A 23,027-nucleotide genomic window follows, 5' to 3' on the forward strand; every position below is an offset into this window, starting at 1 on the left:
ATCCAGAACTACCTGTCTTCCAGAATTGGCTACAGGAGCCTCTGCGATTCTGCCCTCAGACGTTTATGTGACATTTCACACTTAACGTGACCCAACGGTGACTGTGAAATTGCGTCCAGAACTGTTCCCCTCACCATCTCCGACATCTCAGTGAATGACAGCCCCAATCTCACAGCCGCCTGGGCCTAAAGCCTGCTTTGAGATGGCAGCCAAGTCTGTCTCCTCTACCTTCAAAATATACCTGTAACCTGAGCCCTCCTTACTCCCAGCCCTGCACCACACTGGCCTAAGCCACCGCCATCTCTACCCCAGATTTCTGCAGCGGCCTCCTCAACAGCAAGCTTCCCTGCTTTGAATCTTGCCCCCGGAGTCTACTTTCAAGGTAGTCAGAGTGATCCACCCCAGAGCTAAGTAAGGTCCTGCCCTTCTGGTGCTCAATCCCTTTGGTGCCTCATCTCACACGGAGGAAGAGACCCAGCCACACTCAGTTCAAAAGTCTGGTGTCTTCTATTCTGTAACTTATATCTGCTTTCCCCTCCCCCTCATCTCTATAAGCAGCACTTATTGTAAAGTTCAGATACTTACAATCCAGAAATAGCTTACTGCATATGGAGAGGGACACACAGAGGCCAGCCAGTATTAATATCAATGTACTAAAAGCAGACCAGTATCATGGGTGGAATAATAGATGTCTTAGTCTACTCAAGCTGCCTTAACAAAGGACCACAGACTCAGTGACTTAAACAGCAGACATAATTTGTCACAGTTCTGGAGGCTGGGAAGTCTAAGGTCAGGGTGACACCTTGACTGGGTTCTGGTGAGGGCTCTCTTCCTGGCTTGCAGACGGCAGCCTTCTCACTGCATCCTCACAGGGTGGGGAGAGAGAGAGCTCTGGTATCTCTTCCTCTTTCACAAAGACACCTGTTCCATCAGACCAGGGCTCCACCTTATGACCTCATTTAACCTAATTGCCTCTTCAAAGGCTCTGTCTCCAAATACAGTCACATACAGGGGGGTTTAGGTTTCAACATATACATTCGGGGAGACATGATTCAGTCCACAGCAATAGGTTAAAGTGTCTACTTGCATGTTTCTCTCTTACACACTCTGTTACAATCACCAAATGCTTTCAGTTGTGTCCTTTGGGTCTCTTCCTTCCCCCTAGTTTTTTTTTTTGTGTGTGTGGTATGCGGGCCTCTCACTGTTGTGGCCTCTCCCGTTGTGGAGCAAGGCTCCGGACGCACAGGCTCAGCGGCCATGGCTCATGGGCCTAGCTGCTCCACGGCATGTGGGATCTTCCTGAACCGGTCCACGATCTTCCACGAACCCGTGTCCCCTGCATCGGCAGGCAGACTCTCAACCACTGCGCCACCAGGGAAGCCCCCCCGCTAGTTTTTGTCTGAAGGTTTCATTCTGCCCCAGCCCTGAATATTCTATTAACCAGCCCAGTCTCCTCCTTCTGCAGACCCCCAGCCCCCTTCAATTGTGTGTCTTCAACTCCCAGGACACAGCAGTGAGCAAACAGGAATGCATGTGGATGGTGCTGGCTGGAGAAAGGCTTGCTCTGCATTACCCAGAGAGTGGTGGCCAACAAGCAACAAGAATATCAGGATTTATCCTCTTTAAAATAGTACCTACTGATTACCACATGTGAAATCCTCAAGATAAATCAGAATTCATGAACGTGTAGCTAGTTGACTGCAAAAAACATTGTATCAAACATTTAATCTTTTTAGCCCTTTAATAGCAGCTCTTTTCTCCTTGGGGCAAATGTTTTCTTCACCTTTCAGAAATAATTACACAAGCCCAGTGAATTCCGGAGGAGATAAGTTCAGTGAGGGAAAGGAAAGGTCATGTATGTTTATATTACTAGCTAGAAGAGGTCTGGGTAAGCCACGTGTTAGGAGAAGTTCAGAAAATCCACCAGCTTTTATAAAATGTTCCCTTTAACTGACTGGCATTGTTACCCCATGAAAGGTGTTAGTGCTACTGAAATCATTCAATCATAGGAAACAGCAACCATGAAGCAACAGGAAACGAATGGCCAATAGCAAACACTTGAAGGATTGTACAAATGAAGTCAAACCTTGGAGACTGAATTTGTTTTCCTATTGCATGTATTAGTTTGCAAGAGCCGCCATAACAAAATACCACAAACTGGGTGGCTTAAAAAATTAGCATTTGTTTTCCCACAGTTCTAGAGGCTGTAAGTCCAGCCAAGGCCAAGGTGTCAGCAGATCTGGCTGCTTCTTCTTCTTTTTAAATTGAGGTAACACTGTTTTATGTAAGTTTATGTGTACCTTACAATTTGACTTCTGGTTACACGACAGCACACTCACCACCAAAAACGATTCAATGCTTCATGAATTTGCAAGGCTATCCTTGCCCAAGGGCCACGCTAATCTCTGTATCCTTCCAGTTTTAGTCTATGCTGCTGGAGAGAGCACAGGGTTGGTTTCTTCTGAGGCCCCTCTCCTTGGCTCGTAGATAGACGTCTTCTCTCTGCATTCTTACATGGCCTTTCTTCTGGGTCTGTGCATCCCTGGTGTTTCACGTTCAAATTTCCTCTTCTTCTAAGAACACCGATCCTACTGGATTAGAGCCCACCCTAATTAACCTCATTTAAACTTAATCACTTCTCAAAGACCCTATGTCCAAATGCAGTCACATTCTGAGATCCTGGGGGGGTACGTCCTCAAAGCATGAATTTGGGGGGACACAATTCAGCCCATAACATAGTGCCTAACAAATACTCCAACACTTAGTAATTTGAAACAACAATCATTTATTCTGCTCACAAATCTAATTGCACAGGGCTCAGCAGGGACAGATCATCTCTGCTCCAGGTTGTGTAATGTGGGGAGACTCAGCTGGGGTTGGAGAATCCTGTCTTCAGATGGTTCATGACCACGGCTGACAAGCTGGTGGGGTTGGCTGTGAGCTGGGCACTCAGCGTGGGGTGGGGGTTATGGGCTAGAGATCTCAGTTCCATCAGCAGCAGTAGTCAATGTTCTCAGATGCTCAAGAGGTGGCAAATCAAGCCTTCTGCCTGATGTTTCTAACCTTTCTACACCAACACCCAGTGGGGTGACGGGCATGAAGCAGATATTAAACAAATACTGAACTGTTTTTGTTTTTTAATAGACTTTGCTTTTTAGAGAGTTTTAGGTTCATTAGCAAAACTGAGTGGAAGGTACAGAGATGTCCTCTACGACCCCTGCCCCCACCCCTGCATAGCATCTCTGGTTATCAACGTCCCCTCCAGAGTGGCAGCATTTGTTACAAACGTTGAGGCAATGCTGACACATCATAATCACCCAAAGTCCACAGTTTACACCCGGGTTCACTCTTGATGATGTACAACCTATGGGTTTCGACAAATGTATAGTGACATGTACCCACCGTTAAACTATCATACCAAGTAGTTTCAGAGCCCCCAAAATACTGATTTTTAAATCACCAAAGAAGCTATACTTGATAGGGACACTCAAGAAGGTTGGGCATTGGTACACTACTCTCCCTTCTAGAAAGAAATACCTGATTTGGGGAATGTTATGAGCCAGAGAATCATGTGTCCTTTCAAAAAGCACTCTTTTAAAAGCACCTATTAAAAAGTGGTGGACCTAGAGACTGTCATACAGAGTGAAGTAAGTCAGAAAAAGAAAAACAAATATGGTATATATGTGGAATCTAGAAAAATGGTATAGATGATCTTATTTGCAAAGGAGAAATAGAGACACAGACGTAGAGAAAAAATGTATGGACACCAAGGGGGGAAAGGAGGAGGGTGGGATGAATTGGGAGATTGGGATTGACATATATACACTACTGATACTATGTATAAAATAGATAACTAATGAGAACTGACTGTATAGCTCAGGGAAAACTCTACTCAATGCTCTGTGGTGACCTAAATGGGAAGGAAATCCAAAAAAGAGGGGAGACAGATATATATATATATATATAGATACATATATATAGATATATATATATACTTTGCTGTACAGTAGAAACTAACACAACACTGTAAAGCAACTATACTCCAATAAAAATTAATTAAAAAAATAAAATAGATAACTAATAAGGACCTGCTGTATAGCACAGGGAACTCTACCCAATACTCTTTAATGACCTATATGGGAAAAAAAAATCTAAGAAAGAGTGGATGTATGTATATGTATAACTGATTCACTTTGCTGTACACCTGAAACTAACACAACACTGTAAATCAACTATACTCCAATAAAAAATATATTAAAAAATGAAAAAAAAAGTGGTTCTAATAAGCTTCAAGCCCCCATTGTGGTCTTGGTTTATGGAGGACCAGTAGTGACGACCTGAAGCCAGCACTCCCAGGCGCCCACTTTTATGGTATGACTGTTGTGTCTTCCAAGGTGCTAGGAATCAACATTGACTTAGGGCACCCAGGTGGGTGTGACTTAACCTCTTTTTGAATCGGTTAATTGTGATAAAAAGTAGACTTTCATGGGCTTCCCTGGTGGCGCAGTGGTTAAGAATCCACCTGCCAATGCAGGGGACATGGGTTCGAGCCCTGGTCCGGTAAGATCCCACATGCTGTGGAGCAGCTAAGCCTGTGCACCACAACTACTGAGCCTGTGCTCTAGAGCCCACGAGCCACAACTACTGAGCCCACGTGCCACAACTATTGAAGCCCACACGCCTAGAGCCCGTGCTCTGCAACAAGAGAAGCCACCACAATGAGAAGCCCACACACCACAATGAAGAGTAGCCCCCGCTCGCCACAACCAGAGAAAGCCCATGTGCAGCAACGAAGAACCAACACAGCCAAAAAATAAATAAATTAAATAAATTTAAAAAAATAAGTAGACTTTCATGAATTTCATGAATAGTGGACTTGCATTTAACACTTACAGAACAATGAACCGTGAGTAAATGTAATACTGACAAATTATTACTTTTAAATTTTTAATTGCTATATAGATTTAACTACAACCTTAACTAACAACAATTAATATCCCTGCTACTGTGCCCTCCAAGTACTAACAGATCTTTGCCACAGAACTTTTACTCACAACATAGGAAACTCATGTTAAAACTTGTTGCAATCTAGCATTTTTTTCTCCTCAGATCTTTGTAAAATGAAAGAGTGAAAAATGAAGTCCCTGGAGCCAACCTAGCTCACCTGATTTAATCTTCAATGGCTGGTCTTAAAATCCTCCAAAAATGTGGTTACCTTTACAATTTTCTTCTTTTTTCCACAGTCTCTTAGGAATTTCCCACCCACTGACCTCCTCATCCACTCCTTGGCTATAAATACCGACTATTTCTTGGATTCAGGATTGCACTCAGGTCTATATTGGGGTCTCCTTGCCCCTGTTGCAATAATTCCTGAATAAAACCTGGTTTTGCCACTTTAATTGCTGTCCAGCTCTGGTTCTCTTTGACAGGCCCCAGTCTAAAAGTTTTCCTGAACAAGAACAGAGGAAGACCAAAGCTCACAGGAACATCTGATGTCTGACTCTTGGTACGATCTCACCTATGCTTATTAACCCTCCCACCTGCCGTGTGCATCTGCCCTCTGCCCACCCACCGAATTAGGGAGGAATGCCTTCTATTTGGTGAGCAGTTTTGCAGTTACAGACTTCAGGTACCTGTATCCTCTGAATTTCACAACATTCCTTTGAAAAAGAAATGACTATTCTTGCTAGTATTTCCTTTTGTTGTTCAAGCATGTGGCAGAAGAAAAGAATTAAATTGGGCCTAAAAACAACGACTGAAGTATAAAGTGGCCATTGGTATGTATGGATTAAATCAAAAGACACTATCTTAGAATTCGTCTGTAATGGTTAGAATTGGAAAGTCACATAATGGGTAATAAGTTTTTTAGTCTCTGATTCTGTTACCAAATAAAATCTATATTGCTTGTAATACTCCTCTAGTATGCTTTTTTTCCTTTGCAAGGTATTCTTATGCATATCATTATTATTTAATTTTTGGATGACTTGCATTGTCCATCCTTGAATTTTAGGAAATATTGGAAATATTAGAACATTTAAGAACTTTAGGAAATACTGAAAGGTAGGTGCTTCAGAGCATTAGGGAAGAACACAGTTTACACCCTTTGTGCAATGTAAGCTCACAACCACTTTGGGTTTCAAAAGACAGTTTTTGAAGTGGATACACTAGTCTGACAGCCAGAGTGTATTCATTGGAAGAAGGGACAGAAAAAAAAGACTTTTGGAATGCTACACAAAAACTTGGCTTTGTAAATCAAACACAAGCCTGGTTTAGAGAAGTTACTGAGAGTCACGGAACCGGGAGGAACACAAGTTGACATCATGCCAGGAAGAGACCAGAACTCTCTCTCGACAGGAAAAAGAGTTCTAGAAAAGACTAGAGGAGAAAACCAGTAGGATATGGATGCTAGTGTGAGGTGCTAGACCATAATTTCTGCCCCTTAGGTTTAGGGACCCAAAAAGAGGGGGATTTTCCCCTCTGCCCTCCAGGGAGTAGTAGGCAGGTGGCCATTCTCCAAGGACTGGGTATGACAGCAGTAGAACTGGTGCCTTTGAGCAGGGGGGCCTGAGATAAAGCTCCGTCCTCTTGATCCACCCTCCCCTCCCCTCCCCTCCCCTCCCCTCCCCTCCCAACCTGGGTCCTCAGTAGTTCCTATGAGCCCTGGGCTCTCTCCTGCTGCGCACAGGAATGAAGAAGGTAGTTGGGAACTGAAAGCCGGGGTTTATTTCTGGGAGTGGGAGGGGAGGCAGACCTGTACATATATGTTAAACACAACGTGGTTTTAAAAATCTTTACGAATACACACCATGATGTAAGTGTTAATAAGAGAGCATAGGTGGATGCCGATAAATAATGTGATGCCACATTATAAAGTCAGAGGTAATATTACAGATCAGAGGGGGCAAAGGTGCTGGAATAATAAGGGCCTTTCCAAAAACTGATATTAATATGAAAAATAAAATAAAATTAAATCCCTACTTCACGCCATACACAACAATAAGTTCAAGATCCATTAGAGAACAAACCTGAAGAATTAAATCTTAAATATTTTAATAAGAAAATAAAGGAGACTGATACTATGAACTTAGCTGAGGGGAGGATTTCTTAGACATAGGAAGAGCAAAATTTGAATACATTAAAATTTAAAAGCAAAAAAAAAAACCATTAAGAGACATGTCATAAGTTGGGAGAATATATTAGAATCAAGATAACATCAAGAATGTATAAATATCTCCTATTTTTATTAATAATGGCTTTCCTTTATTGAACACCAAGCCCATTTAAGTACTGTATGTGTTGTAATTTATTAAGAACATACAACTCTAACGAGGTAGACAATTATATTAGTCTCATTTTAAAGATTAAGATAAACTACAGGTAATCAAGATTAAATTTGTACAAGAGCACACAATTAGAGGTGTGGGATCTACACGCAGGTAATAGTCTCATCTAAAAAATACCTTCAGGTGCTGGTTCCAGCACCCTCACTCTTAATCCATAGTAAAATGGGAAAGGGTGTGAACAGGCATTTCTCAGACAACTAACGACTCTGAAGATGCTAAACTTCAGGGATAACTGAGGAAATGCAAATTGAAACAACAGACCCATCAAATTGGCAAAGACTTAAAAGGCTGACAAAACCAAGAGTTGGCACATATGGGGTGAAACAGGAACTGTTGTTAACTGATAGTGAGAGCGTCAACTAGCACAACCATTTCAGACGACAATGAAAGGTAGCTCTTAAATTTGAAGATGCACATCCCTCTGGTCCAACAATTTCAGAGGACACACATACAAAGACAGTCTTTACTTGCTAAATGTTCACCAAGAAGAGTGTGGAAACCATCTAAATATCTATCAATCAGAGAACGGATAAATACATTGCAGTCTATGCATGCCATGGGATACGACAAAGCAGAAAAATGCATGAAGTATGTATACATACATTTATGTGGATAAATCTCAACAAGGTTGAGTCACAAAAGCAAGGTTTAGGTGGATCTATATATCCATATCTATGTCTATGTAGTATGATGCTGTTATGGTTAATTTTGTGTCAACAGGGTACTCAGATATTTGGCTAAACATTATCCCAGATGTTTCTGTGAAGGTATTTTTTAGATGAGACTAACTTTCAATTCAGCAGACTTTGAGCAAAGCAGATTGCTCTCCATAATCTGGGTGGGCCTCATCAAATCAGCTGAAGGTCTGAAAAGAAAAAGATTGACTTTCTGGGAAGGAGAGGGAATTCTGCCAGCAGACTGCCTTTGGACTCAAATCACAACTCTTCCCTGGATCTTCAGCCTGATGACCTACCCTGCAGAATTTGGATTTGCCCACACTTCACAATTACATGAGCCAATTCCTGAAATAAATCTCTCTTTATCTATACATCCTGTTGGCTCTGTTTCTTTGGAGAAGCCTGACTCATAGAGATGATGATATAAATGTCACAAACGCACAGAACAGTTTATGGACACACATATGTGAATGACATTCTAGGGCTGTACGGTAATGTCCTGCTTATTTCTCAGTGTAATAAACAGTGGGCCATACACAACCTTCATGGCACTGCAGAGGATGGTTTAAAATTCCCATTAACATGCAAGAAGTGCTGGGGGACAGACAATTCCGAGAGTTGCTTTTCAAGTGAGTTTCATTTTTCAGGAAAGTGAATATGCCTCATTTTCCAGCATGAGACTAAGATGACTGGATTTTCCTCAACTATAATTTAAATCACTGGACCAGTTCTAAAAACTGTACTGAAGTGTTATATCAGAATAAAAACTTCACATCAATCAATCAATTGATATAGTCAGTGCAAATTACCCATTTTCCTGGGCTGTCTTTTTTATTTATTTTTTTATTTTGTAACAGAAAATAATTTATCTGCCAATGTGTATTATACTTTACAATGTGTTTTTTCATTATGAATTAGAGAAAAAATATGCTGTGCTGGTTTCTGGACCATGTCAGACATCATTCAGATATGACACAAATAATTCAATGCATTCTAAGTTATTATGTTACTGTAGGCAGATTCATGGCTGCAGGTCATTTCTCTTTTTGCATGAAACATTATGCCAATATTTCAAGGTGATGTGGCATGGGAACCACCTGCTGCATATTTAAAGCCCTATGAGATCAGAATTCCAAAAGAAACACAAATACTAAGTGACACTAATATATTAAAAATCATCTACAGTCATATTCTTGTTTTTGTATAGAAACAGCTCATAAAATGTTTTCTAGTGTGCCTTCAAGAAATTTCTTTAAAGATGGCTCAGAAAAAACAATTGCTAATTAATTTTAACACCATGTCAATTATGCTAATAAAATTCTAATTAAAATCTTTGTGATGTAAATCAGTCCTTCTTTGTGTGTGTCTGTGTGTTATTATACAGGCTGTCAGCCATCAGATACTTATTAAGTTTACATGAACCTATAGAATGGGCTTGGCTGTATACAGATCTTTTGACATATCTAGTTCTGCCTGCTATAAGCATTGGGCAAATTAATGGTGATAGTCTAATATTTAAGGTACCATGGAGGTAGGCTAATTGATGCTCATTAGGAAAATGAAATATCCTGGGAGGCAAGAAGGGACTGAGGGGTAAGAACTAGCTTTTTTAAAAAGAGTCAGAAACAGTGGATAGGGCAATTTGGAAAATTATCGTATTTCAGGCTGATTATACGCGATTGTATAATGAAAAATATATAAATCTACAGCAACTTCTATGCTGTAAGATATAAGGGTTCCTTTGGGGGGGGATGTTCTGGACATTGTAACGTCAGACGCTGCTAAATGTGGAAACCCCAGCAAAGCAAGTATGTCCATTTCGGTCCCTACTACTTGCCTGGCCCTGTGCTGGGTTCTGGGAACACCACTAAATAAGACACAGACACGGCTTTAAAGCAGGATGCTTGCCTGGCAGGGACAGAAGCAGTAAGCCAGAAAGTGTAGTACAGAGTGTGTTGGGCTATAAGGGGCACCTCATCCAGGCTGAGAATCAAGGAGAGCTTCCTGGAAGAGATGGCTTTTGAGCACAGTTCTAAATGTCACGGTTGTTGACAAAGAGGGGGCAGGAAGGCATTTCACATAGAGAAGCAGCGTTGCCTAAAGGCTCCTAAATGAGAGACAGCAGGTTCACTGAGGGGATTGATATCGCTCGTCTGTGGGTGTAGCTTAGCACTGCAGTAGAGGGGTGTTAATAAAAGAGAAGGCTGCAACGAGAAACGGGAATAAGATCATGACTGAGTTTGTTGCCCATCAAACAGGATTTTACGTTGAAAATTCTCCTCTTCTATTTGTAAATGAATTTGCAAGGCAGCAATGGCTCTTGTGTGGTAGAGAAGTAACAGGCTCCCAAGTTGCCACCCTCATCGTGTAGGAAGAGAATAGATGGGAAAAGGGCCTGACACCTCCAAAGAGCAAACACTTATTTCGATGATCAGGTAGCGAAGTGGATGGCGAAGTGTTTATCTTTACATCCACAACAGCAATCAGCTCAAGACGTCATCTTGTCATGGGTCCCAGGAGACACGGAGGGCTAATTAGGATAACGAACACCTCCCTGCTTCTCCACTACGTGTGTGCAATTAGTCAAACCATCTATGCCTAAAAAAGTGAACTCTGGGAAACCACACATGGCACATATTTGCTTTATGAATCTGACAAGTCTATAATTAGGATTTCGCCACTTCTAAATTCCACTGAGGTTCGAAGAAAATGTTGAAACCTGATAAAAGCAGAGGCACACACGAAGGCACTAAATCTTCTCTACGTTTATGGAAACACCTGGGTTCGAATCCTCATTTCCTAATAGACCAGCCTGATATACGTGTGCTCTGGAAAAGCTCATCTCAATATGGGCCTCTTCTCCATGAGGGACCAGAGTTCTTAGTGACTTATCCTTCCCGTTGTCAGCATCTGCAATTCCCAGGCTGCCTTTACTACTGGATTCCTAAGTGATGAGAAGCCAGGGATGTAAATGAACCTTTATGTTCAGCCTTCTTCCAAGAGACATAAATAATTCAAGTGAGACAGAAAGAATGTTTCTTTTGTGTAAAAAACAAATAATTTTCACTTGTACATACAGTTTTTTAATACTACAAAAAGGTGGATCCTCCAGGGAGTATCAGATAAATTAGTCCAACTGAAGAAGAACAAGCCAGAAAGTTTGCAAACTAAAATCCGCGGTGAGGTCAGTGTGGCGATCCTGGAAGGAGCAGGCTGTGTTAGGACTCAGGATGCTGGACTCCACTCCCCTTTTGTTATTTCACTAGATGAAAAGCACCCGAATACAAATCGTGTGACAGACATGAGAGCCATACCGGGCAGAGCAGAAGCTTCTTGGTGTCTCATGGCCCACCTCTAATTTCAGCCACTGCTGCTGGGGACGTTTCTCTGTGAGTTCAGATGACACAGCAGTACCTGCCATGGTCTTGTACTTTCTGCCTGGGGCCGTCACCAAAACCACGGCGGCCCACTTGGCTGCAAGTAAGCACAGCCCAGAAGCGCAGGGAAGTTAATGAGCCCAGGCAACCCACAACCAATGAAAGCTGTCGGATAAACAGCCCACCTCCCCGGACCACTAGGGGAAGCATTCGTCTGCTTCCTAGAATTCAACCCCTCACTCAGTGCCAAAGGCAGTGACCTTGATTGTCAATGCTTAGGTTATCTTCCCTCCTTCCCTGACTCACTCTCCCGCTTGCGTCCAAGTCTTTGTCTCAGGTGTGTCTTTTAGGGGTCCCAACTTTGGCCAGCGCTAAAGAAGAGAGATCACCAAACTGGTCTGAATCGCCAGATTGCCTGGTGAAAGCAGGGCGCTCGGGGGGAAGAAGGAGGACAAGTCCAGCTGAGGTACCAGCAGGAGGTGGGCCGCGGGCCTGTGAGGTAATGAGATGCCGAGATGCTGGCCTGAAGGTGGTCAGGAGTCACCTTGGCCTGAACATACATCTGGAATTCTAAGAATCCTGCTGTTTCCCAAGCAGCTGAGCCATCAGCTGACCTCACTTCCGCTGGGACACAGTGCCCAGACCACTACTGGTTTCGCCACTTTTTTCCTGTAACCTTTGCTAAGAAATACATTTTGCTTGGCAGCCAGAGCTTATGTACATGTACACAAGTACATATGCATATTTACATTTATTATTCACTGGGTATATAAATGAACAAAAAGGTCAGAAACTTTATTCCTACTATACATGATGAAATCTGACCTCTTCCATTCTGTCATATTCTCTCTTTCTCTCTGACTCTTGTTTCACAAAATTGATTTCAAAACCCTTACCTATCAGTTGCAACCTGTAGCTTAAAAATCATTAGTCTAGACCAGTCTTCCTAGGAGCTTGAAGATACCATCCGTGCTCTTTGTGCCTTGCTTTTATTACTTGGTAAAAGTAAGAAATAATGAAGAGGAGATGATCCGATGATAGAAGTCCTTCCTGTCTTTCAAAGAATTTTACGTGTCGATGTCAGATTCATAATAAAGTATCAGATTATACAGTCCATATTCCATTAATTTTAGTAGTTAACAGAAGACACAGTTTAAATGGAAAAACTATATGTTGTGTTATATTTTTTCCAGAAAATACATTTGCTAAGATGTTGTATATCCTTTCAGGAATATCATACTTTTAGATTCAGAATTAGGATATAAAGTCATAAAATAGTTGCAAAGATATAGCTTTAATTTAATTTCTTTATCTCTGATATATTCTAGGCTTTTCAAAAAAATCAGCAGTTCTGCTTCTTACACCATTCTTCTTGCTCTGTTGCCCTAAAAGTGACCACGTGCCTTTATAGTTAACGGTCCCCTCCGTCTAGGTAGAGACAGCCTGCCAGTCTCAGCCCAGGTGCTCCCCCTTGCCTGGAAGCCTCCCTGACCTGACCTCCTCCTTGGCCGTGTCCCCACGTCACTGTCTGCACACCTCTAGTCTCATCAGATCCTGGGGTTGTCATCTGTTTACGTGGCTCTGAGTGCCTGAAGAATGGAACCTGTGTTATTCTTAGCATTCCGAGCACCTCACACAGTACCTGACACAAAGCAGGGGACCATCAGACGTCCACGATAGGAATAAAATACATCCTGTCTTTTACATTTTCACTCAGATGCTCCTAGGTGCCCATATCCTGACCTCAGGCTCTGATGCCATTTCTCAAAGGGAGAGCAACTACTTAGTAGCACAATGAGAACATTCACATGCTAATGCATATGGCATCTGGCATCTTCTTTATCAAACTGAATTTGGTCAAAAGAACACCAGTTGAGCACTGGGAAAGTTATTCATAGTGTCCGCTCACAAGAGAGCAACCCCTTACTCTCCAAACAGTGCATGATGAGGACAGACTCATTCTCCTACAGATCAAGTTCTGAGGTGCTCTTCTGTATTAATCAGAATCCTCTGGTTGCAAGTGACAACAGCACAAGAGGAAAAAAAACAACACGCAAGCAAACAACAACAGTGGCTTCCCAGGCCAGGGGACTTTACCATCGGGCTCCAGTAACCTCCAGAAGAGCAGGCTCAAAAAGAGCCTCACGGTCCCTCTTGCCCAGGTCCCCACCACTGCTTCTCTCCAAATGCAGTCCCTCATCTCTTCTAAGGACTCCCCTGCTTCCATCTCTTCACTCTTCACCACCAGGGATAAATGCACATCACCCTTTCTGGTCCCAAGTCCAGAATTTCCAGGGAAGGGCTGCCATGGCTCCACCCGGGTGAGGTACTGAATCGTGGATCGTCACTGCCTGCAGGAGGGAGGCCCTGATTGGTCGCCACTGGAAAAAGTCACCATCCTTCCGCAGCCTCAGAAAACGGCCGCTCCCCTGGCAACCACGTGGCTGGAGCACAGAGACACACCTTTTGCAGAAGAGAGGGAGCTATTATTCTGGACACAGAAACTGATGAGGGTCTACGGCACACTCCTAGAGTGTATCTCCATTTTCACATGGTTTTACAATATTCATTTGTAGCACTTTCCCCTACTCGTGGGCAAAGATCCACTCTCTTACTGCCTAAGTCTCTTTAAGTAATTTCAATTTGCATCTCATCCCTTAAACTCGATTTTAAGCTATAGGAGAACAAAAGTAGCTTTTTAATTTTGTTTAGAACTGCCTATGAGGTATCTAACAGGATGTTCTGGCCCAAGAAGAGCTCCACTAACCACACATGACTGTGTCTTTCTTCTCAGCACTTTGGATTTGCTGCTCACGTAGTCAATGATAGTGCATTCCACACCCACCTTCAGTTTCAACAATAAAGATGATGACTTGTCTTGGACCATTTCTACTTCCACCATGTCTTTATTCCTTCAAATAATCACTTTGATTTTGAGAGTTATATTTTATCCATCCATCCATGACCTCATATGAATAAATATCCCTCATTTCATGATGTCAGATGAACAAATGATCCTGAATGCAACCAGAACTGACCTTCAGAGAGGACTTTTTAAAAACTATAAAAGGATCATATAAAAGGATACGTTCCATTGAGAACATCTGTTTTACCCAACATTGGTCTTTCTACGTAATCTCTGACGTCATCCCTCAGGCTCAGACCCCTCTTCCACATGAAAAGAGATAAATGAAAATCTGAGTCTTTTTAAAAGACTCTTATGAGTTTAACAAAAAGTATCCTCAGTTGTTACTTTAACTTAATAAAGTAAAGTAGGATACGCTGGGCCCCAAATATGGGACGTGTGGTGGCAGCTGGTTTTGTGCGGTTTAACAGTGCTGTCGATTTGAGCAGAGTCCCAGGGAATTAACATTTCGCCTACCTTAGGGTCCTGACAGACAAAGTTAAGCTACTGGAGAGAGAGAAGTTGGATACTTAGCAGAGAAGCTAAGACAGAGGCATCAAGTATGAGCCATCTTCAGGGAACGACGTGTTTAATGGCTGGTGTCAGGTTCTTCTCTGACATCACGGGGTCGTTGCTTCTGACCCAGGTTCCCTCCGAGTGGGATTCCTCCACCTGGTGTGTGATGTCAACTGAAGGCAAATGGCTTCTTCCCACAAATCTGTTTCCTCTCTGGACTTCCCTTTCTCAATTCTTCTTCAGCAATACCAGGTTTTCCCATTATCCTAGGCTAGAAATTCTGGAGTAAATTTCAATTGCCCGCTCCCTGTTTACGTTCAGTCTCCAAATACCATCATGATTTCCTCCATGGGTTTCTCCTATTCATTGGTCCCTGTTTGATCCCTTTCCTGTGGGTGAATCTAATCATCCCGAGTTCCCCGTGCCAGTGCCCACCACTTCCAATCCATTACACAATTGCTTCCAGATTAGTCTTCCGAAAATACAGCCTTGCACATGTCAATTACCTGCTCAAAGCCCTCAATGCTTTCCCATGACCTTTAGGAAAACAAAGAAAAAAATCTGGTCCTCTACTACCTGGCTCCGACCTACTACAGATGAATCTCTTGAATTCCCTTGTGGCTCCTGTCAAACTAGTCTATTCATTTTTCTCCAAACATGTCTCTAGTTTTACAACTTGTTAGTTCCCCAAACCTCCCAAATACCTGGTAACTTGCAACAAAAATTATTTGAATGCCTGGTACAGAATAAGCAGTTGATGAGTGTCTGTGGAATCAATGAAAACATTTGTAGGTAATACATAGGCAAAACTTTTTTCTGTTGATTGGCAAAATTTTACCTTAAACCGATGCTTCTTCTTCAGGATTTCATTACAATTTTTACTTGATATACCAACCAGATACATAAAATGTTCCTAAATTACAAAAAAATGCACACCCTTGACCCATCCACTTCCCCCTTCTCCCCACCGACTCTGCTCCTCCTTTTGAGTTTCCATCGGTCGTTATGGCAGTTATGTATCTATCCAGTAGTTGTCAAAACTAGAATCTCAGAATTGTCCTCAGTTCCAACTTCTCCTACTCACCATGTAAGAGTTACCTGCATCGCAATATAACAACAAAACAACAATAGCAAAACCTTACATTTATTGAGGGTTTACTAAATGTTATGGGTTCACCTGTATCCCCCCAAGTCCTAACCCCCAGTACTTCAGAATGCATCTTTATTAGGCACAATCAGTTAATCTGAGGTCATCCTGCAGTAAGGTGGATGGAGTCCACCTAATCTGGTATGATTGGCTAGACTCCTCGTAACTAGGGGCCATTTGGGCACAGACGTGCACACAGGGAGAACGCCACGTGCAGTTTGGAGTTTCCTAAAGCTACTAGAGGATCCTCCCTTAGTGCCTTCAGAAGGACCATGACTTTGCCAACACCCTGATCTCAGACTTCCAGCTTCCAGAACTGGGAGACAGTCAATTTCTATCGTGGAAGCCCCTGAGTTTGTGGCACTTTGCTATGGCAGCCCTAGTAAACTAATACGCTGAGTTCCAGCCAATGTGCTAGGAAGTTTTGCAGACTGACAGTTATTTAATGCTCATAGTAGCCAGGGGGTCATCTACAGTTAGGGGTTCACACCACCATTACCCCATTTTACAGCTAGAAACAAATGCTTAGAAAAATTAAGTACTGAGGCCATCTCCTGGATATAAATAGCTGAGCAAACCAAAGCATCTGTGATTCCAAAACTCAAGCTCATATCCACTCTACTCCTGGCCCCTGGAGGACCTCTTCTGACACCTTCCCAGGCTGGGACAAGGTCACACAGGTGGCACTCACACAGCTTCAGTTCTCTACACTATAGAGTTTCCACTTAAGATATTCCTTCAGGTGCTGCATCTAAATAGAAACTTGAATAAAATAATTCATTTTATTTTAGACAAGCCCACATTCACCAAAAGGTCCCAAAGGCAACTTTATCTTTATCTAATTTATCAGATGTATTATTTAAAATGAAATGAATCATAAAGAAATCAAACATGATGGCTGCACATTTTTTACTGTTTCTTTTATGAGGCAAACATGCTATTGCTAAAAGAAATTAAAATGGTAGCATCACGCTGTGCACAAATAAGGAAAATTAAATTCTGAACACATTTCAAAATTTATATTTGGTCTTAATATGCGGTGTGTGAATGAATGAAAAAGCAACCAACAACCCAAACATTTGCTCGCTATTTCAAAGAGAGGAATGATGTAAACTACTAAATACAGAACATAAGTGTGTTTTCTTTAAGCATTAAACACTACTCAAAGAAATGTGTAGTTTGTTTTTTGTTTTTTTTTTAAATATCCCAGGGGAGAGTTGTGAGTTTTTCTGTAAAATTCTCTTTGAGGGAAAGCAGTCCTCAAACCAGCACAGACCACGGCTAATCTAGAGGGGCAGTTCTCAAAATCCGGTTCAGGAACCTCATTCTGGGACTCTATAAGACTACTGTCAGATTGCTACTAAGATTATATTTGTACTTTCAACTTTGTTGACATTTTCACTGAAGCTGCAGAAGCAACGGTGGGTAAAATTGCTTGTACCATCCTTTGCAGCATTCCAGCCAGTGACATCAAACTGTTCTTGTAGCCGTTATATTCTTCGTTGTCACATAGTCGCAGTAAAAAAAAAAAAGCCAGTTCCAATTAAGACTGTCCTTGACATAGCAGTAAAAATTGATTAATTTTATTAAATCTTGACCCTTGATTGCACTTCTGTTTAATATTCTGGGTGATAAAGTGGAAAATACAGATAAGGCTCTTCTGCTTTAAAATAGTTTTCTCCTGGAGAAACATATTTGTGTGTTGAGTTGTGAAATGAATTGGCTGCTCTTTGCGGGGACACTAATTTTACGTGGAAGAAAGACTGACAGACAACCTACAGCTACTCAGTCTTGGGTATGTGCAGGCATTTTCTCATGGACCACAATGACAAGGAGCTTCCCTCCTCAAGGAAAGTTACTGACAGTACTCAAAGGTTCATGGAAACATTAGAATGTGGGAAAACCTGGACCAGCCACCTTGAATTTAAACATTTCCCAGTACTTAAAGACATTCTCATGAGATTGTTGGTAATACTAATGAATACAACTTGAAAAAAATATATCATTTAATAAAATGTATCAACATTTAGAATACCTTCATAATCAGCAACATATGCCAACATCATCATGGGCAAGAGATCCACTCAACACATTCATGATCCATTCAAGATAGAGCAATGGATTTTAAGTAACACAGTCCAAAAAGTTCATTGCTATATTTGAAAATTCCTTATTTCTACTAACCTTTAAGGGACTATAACTTATAGAGTTTTGGTGTAGTATCAAAGAATATCCACAATTACCTAAAAAGCTACGAAAATAATCTTTCCTTTTCCAATTACATATCTATGTGAGGCCAGATTTTCTTCCCATATTTCAAACAAAATATATCACAACAGACTAAACAAAGAAGCAGGCATGAGAACATAGCTGCCTTCTATTAAGCCAGACAGTAGAATATATAAAATAGATAATAAGGACCTACTGTAGAGCACAGGGAACTCTACTCAACACTGCAATAACCTATATGGGAAAAGAAGCTGAAAAAGAATAGGTACAGGTATATGTATAACTGAATCACTTTGCTGTAAACCTGAAACTAACACAACATTGTAAATCAACAACACTCCAATATAAAATTTTAAAAGCCAATAGACTGAATTTTGGGGGGTCATAATATTACCCCAATTTGGCTTCTTCCTCTTTGGTCAGGGAGGCCCCTTCATAACCCCTAGAAAACTTCACAGGGAATTATTTGAAACTCAAGGATGGAATGCTTCTGAAAGACTCACATAAATTGTAAAACCCTAGACAACTAGTCATTGCTTCATTAAATTATTATAAGAATACCAGCAAAAAAGAAAAAAAAAAGCCAGAAAGTAGAGAGATTTTCAAAAATAAAAAACAGGGAGGGCCTTCAAGATGGCGGAGGAGTAAGATGTGGAGATCACATTCCTCCCCACAAATACATCAAAAATACATCTACATGTGGAACAGCTCTAACAGAACACCTACTGAATGCTGGCAGAAGACCTCAGACCACCCAAAAGGCAAGAAACTCCCCGCATACCTGGCCATGTGGCTGACAGGGTCTTGGTACTCTGGCCAGGTGTCAGGCCTGAGTCTCTGAGGTGGGAGAGCCGAGTTCAGGACATTGGACCACCAGAGACCTCCTGGCCCCATGTAATATCAACAGGCGAGAGCTCTCCCAGAGATCTCTGTCTCAACGCTAAGACCCAGCTCCACTCAACGACCAGCAAGTGACAGTGCTGGACAACCCATGCCAAACAACTAGCAAGACAGCAACACGACCCCACCCATTAGTAGAGAGGCTGCCTAAAATCATACTAAGTTCACAGATATCCCAAAACACACCACTGGATGTGGTCCTGCCCACCAGAAAGACAAGATCCAGCCTCATTAACCAGAACACAGGCACCAGTCCCCGCCAACAGGAAGCCTACACAACCCACTGAACCAACCTTAGCCACTGGGGGCAGACACCAAAAACAACAGGAAGTACGAAGCTGCAGCCTGTGAAAAGGAGATCCCAAACACAGTAAGTTAAGAAAAATGAGAAGACAGAGAAATACGCAGCAGATGAAGGAGCAATGTAAAAACCCACCAGACCAAACAAATGAAGAGAAAATAGGCAGTCTACCTGAAAAATAACTCAGAGTAATGATAGGAAAAATGATCCAAAATCTTGGAAACAGAATGGAGAAAACACAAGAAACGTTTAACAAGGACCTAGAAGAACTAAAGAGCAAACAAACAATGATGAAAAACACAGTAAATGAAATTAAAAATACTCTAGAAGGAATCAATAGCTGTATAACTGAGGCAGAAAAATGGATAAGTGACCTGGAAGATAAAATAGTGGAACTAACTACCGCAGAGCAGAAAAGAGAAAAAAGAATAAAAAGAATTGAGGACAGTCTCAGAGACCTCTGGGACAACATTATATGCACCAACGTTCGAATTATAGGGGTCCCAGAAGAAGAAGAGAAAAAGAAAGGGTATGAGAAAGTATTTGAAGAGATTATAGTTGAAAACTTCCCTAACATGGGAAATGAAATAGTCAATCAAGTTCAGGAAGTGCAGAGTCTCATACAGGATAAATCCAAGGAAAAACACACCAAGACACATATTAAACTATCAAAAATTAAATACAAAGAAAAAATATTAAAAGCAGCAAGGGAAAAGGAACAAATAACATACAAGGGAATCCCCATAAGATTAACAGCTGATCTTTCAGCAGAAACTCTGCAAGCCAGAAGGAAGTGGTGGGACATATTTAAAGTGATGAAAGGGAAAAAACCCACAACCAAGATTACTCGACCCAGCAAGGGTCTCATTCAGATTCGATGGAGAAATTAAAACCCTTACAGATAAGCAAAAGCTAAGAGAATTCAGCATCCCCAAACCAGCTTTACAACAAATGCTAAAGGAACTCCTCTAGGCAGCAAACACAAGAGAAGGAAAAGATCTACAAAAATAAACCCAAAAGAATTAAGAAAATGGTAATAGGAACATACATATCGATAATCACCTTAAATGTAAATGGATTAAATGCTCCAACCAAAAGACATACACTGGCTGAAAGCATACAAAAACAAGACCCATCTATATGCTGTCTACAAGAGACCCACTTCAGACCTAGGGACACATACAGACTGAAAGGGAGGGGATGGAATAACATATTCCATGCAAATCGAAATCAAAAGAAAGCTGGAGTATTTCTCCGTAATGATCAAGGGATCCATCTAAGAAGAAAATATAACAATTGTAAATATTTAGGCACCCAACATAGGAGCACCTCAATACATAAGGCAAATGCTAACAGCCATAAAAGGGGAAATCGACAGCAACACAGTAATAGTAGGGGACTTTAACACCCCAATTTCACAAATGGACAGATCATCCAAAATGAAAATAAATAAGGAAACACAAGCTTTAAATGATACATTAAACAAGATGGACTTAATTGATATTTATAGTACATTCCATCCAAAAACAACAGAATACACTTTCTTCTCAAGTGCTCATGGAACATTCTCCAGGACAGACCATATCCTGGGTCACAAATCAAGCCTTGGTAAATTTAAGAAAACTAAAATCGTATCAAGTATCTTTTCTGACCACAACGCTGTGAGACTAGGTATCAATTACAGGAAAAAAACTGTAAAAAAATACAAACATATGGAGGCTAAATAATATGCTATTAAATAACCAAGAGACCACTGAAGAAATCAAAGAGGAAATCAAGAGATACATACAAACAAATGACAATGAAAACACGATGACCCAAAAGCTATGGGATGCAGCAAAAGCAGTTCGAAGAGAGAAGTTTATAGAAATACAATCCTACCTCAAGAAACAAGAAAAAGCTCAAATAAACAACTTAACCTTACACCTAAAGCAATTAGAGAAAGCAGAGCAAAAAACCCCCAAAGTTAGCAGAAGGAAAGAAATCATAAAGATCAGAACAGAAATAAATTAAAGAGAAATAAAGGTCAATAGCAAAGATCAATAAAACCAAAAGCTGGTTCTTTGAGAAGATAAACAAAATTGATAAACCATTAGCCAGACTCATCAAGAAAAAAAGGGAGATGACTCAAATCAATAGAATTAGAAATGAAAAAGGAGAAGTAGCAACTGACACTGCAGAAATACAAAGGATCATGAGAGACTACTACAGGCAACTATATGCCAATAAAATGGACAACCTGGAAGAAACGGACAAATTCTTAGAAAAGCACAACCTTCCGAGACTGAACCAGGAAGAAATAGAAAATATAAACATACCAATCAGAAGCACTGAAATTGAGAGTATGATTAAAAATCTTCCAACAAACAGAAGCTGAGGACCAGATGGTTTCATAGGTGAATTCTATCAAACATTTAGAGGAGAGCTAACACCTATCCTTCTCAAACTCTTCCAAAATGTAGCAGAGGGAGGAACACTCCCAAATTCCTTCTACGAGGCCACCGTCACCCTGATACCAAAAGCAGACAAAGATGTCACAAAAAAAGAAAACTACAGGCCAATATCACTGATGAACATAGATGCAAAAATCCTCAACAAAATACTAGCAAACAGAATCCAGCAGCACATTAAAAGGATCATACACCATGATCAAGTGGGGTTTATCCCAGGAATGCAAGGATTCTTCAATATACACAAATCAATCAATGTGATATACCATATTAACAAACTGAAGGAGAAAAACCATATGATAATCTCAATAGATGCAGAAAAAGCTTTCCACAAAATTCAACACCCATTTATGATAAAAACCCTGCAGAAAGTAGGCATAGAGGGAACTTACCTCAACATAATAAAGGCCATATATGACAAATCACAGCCAACATCATTGTCAATGGTGAAAAACTGAATCCATTTCCACTAAGATCAGGAATAAGACAAGGTTGCCCACTCTCACCAGTATTATTCAACATAGTTTTGGAAGGTTTAACCACAGCAATCAGAAAAGAAAAAGAAATAAAAGGAATCCAAATCAGAAAAGAAGAAGTAAAACTGTCACTGTTTGCAGATGACATGATACTATACATAGAGCATCCTAAAGATGCTAGCAGTAAACTACTAGAGCTAATCAATGAATTTGGTAAAGTGTCAGGATACAATAGTAATGCACAGAAATCTCCTGCATTCCAATACACTAATGATGAAAAACCTGAAAGAGAAATTAAGGAAACATTTACCATGGCGACAAAAAGAATAAAATACCTAGGAATAAACCTACCTAAGGAGATAAAAGACCTATATGCAGAAAACTATAAGACACTGATGAAAGATATCAAAGATGATAGAAACAGATGGAGAGATATACCATGTTCTTGGATTGGAAGAATCAACATTGTGAAAATGACTATACTACCCAAAGCAATCTGCAGATTCAGTGCAATCCCTATGAAACTACCAATGGCATTTTCCACAGAACTAGAAAAAAAAAAAATTGAACAATCTGTATGGAAACAGAAAAGACCCTGAAGAGCTAAAGCAATCTTGAGAAAGAAAAATGCAGCGGGAAGAATCAGGCTCCCTGACTTCAGACTATACTACAAAGCTATAGTAATCAAGACAGTATGGTACTGGCA

The 23,027-nt window shown here is 40.9% G+C and overlaps 1 protein-coding gene and 1 pseudogene across 3 annotated transcripts in view; both read right to left on the reverse strand.

The window, feature by feature from the left end:
- CTNND2 (catenin delta 2) overlaps positions 1-23,027 on the reverse strand; it is a 437,245-nt gene that overhangs the window by 305,054 nt on the left and 109,164 nt on the right. The gene's annotated exons all lie outside the window — the stretch shown is intronic.
- LOC132518918 (U6 spliceosomal RNA) lies at positions 2,345-2,445 on the reverse strand (annotated as a pseudogene).

Source organism: Lagenorhynchus albirostris, chromosome 3 (assembly GCF_949774975.1).
Source record: "Lagenorhynchus albirostris chromosome 3, mLagAlb1.1, whole genome shotgun sequence".
NCBI classification, from domain to species: domain Eukaryota; kingdom Metazoa; phylum Chordata; class Mammalia; order Artiodactyla; family Delphinidae; genus Lagenorhynchus; species Lagenorhynchus albirostris.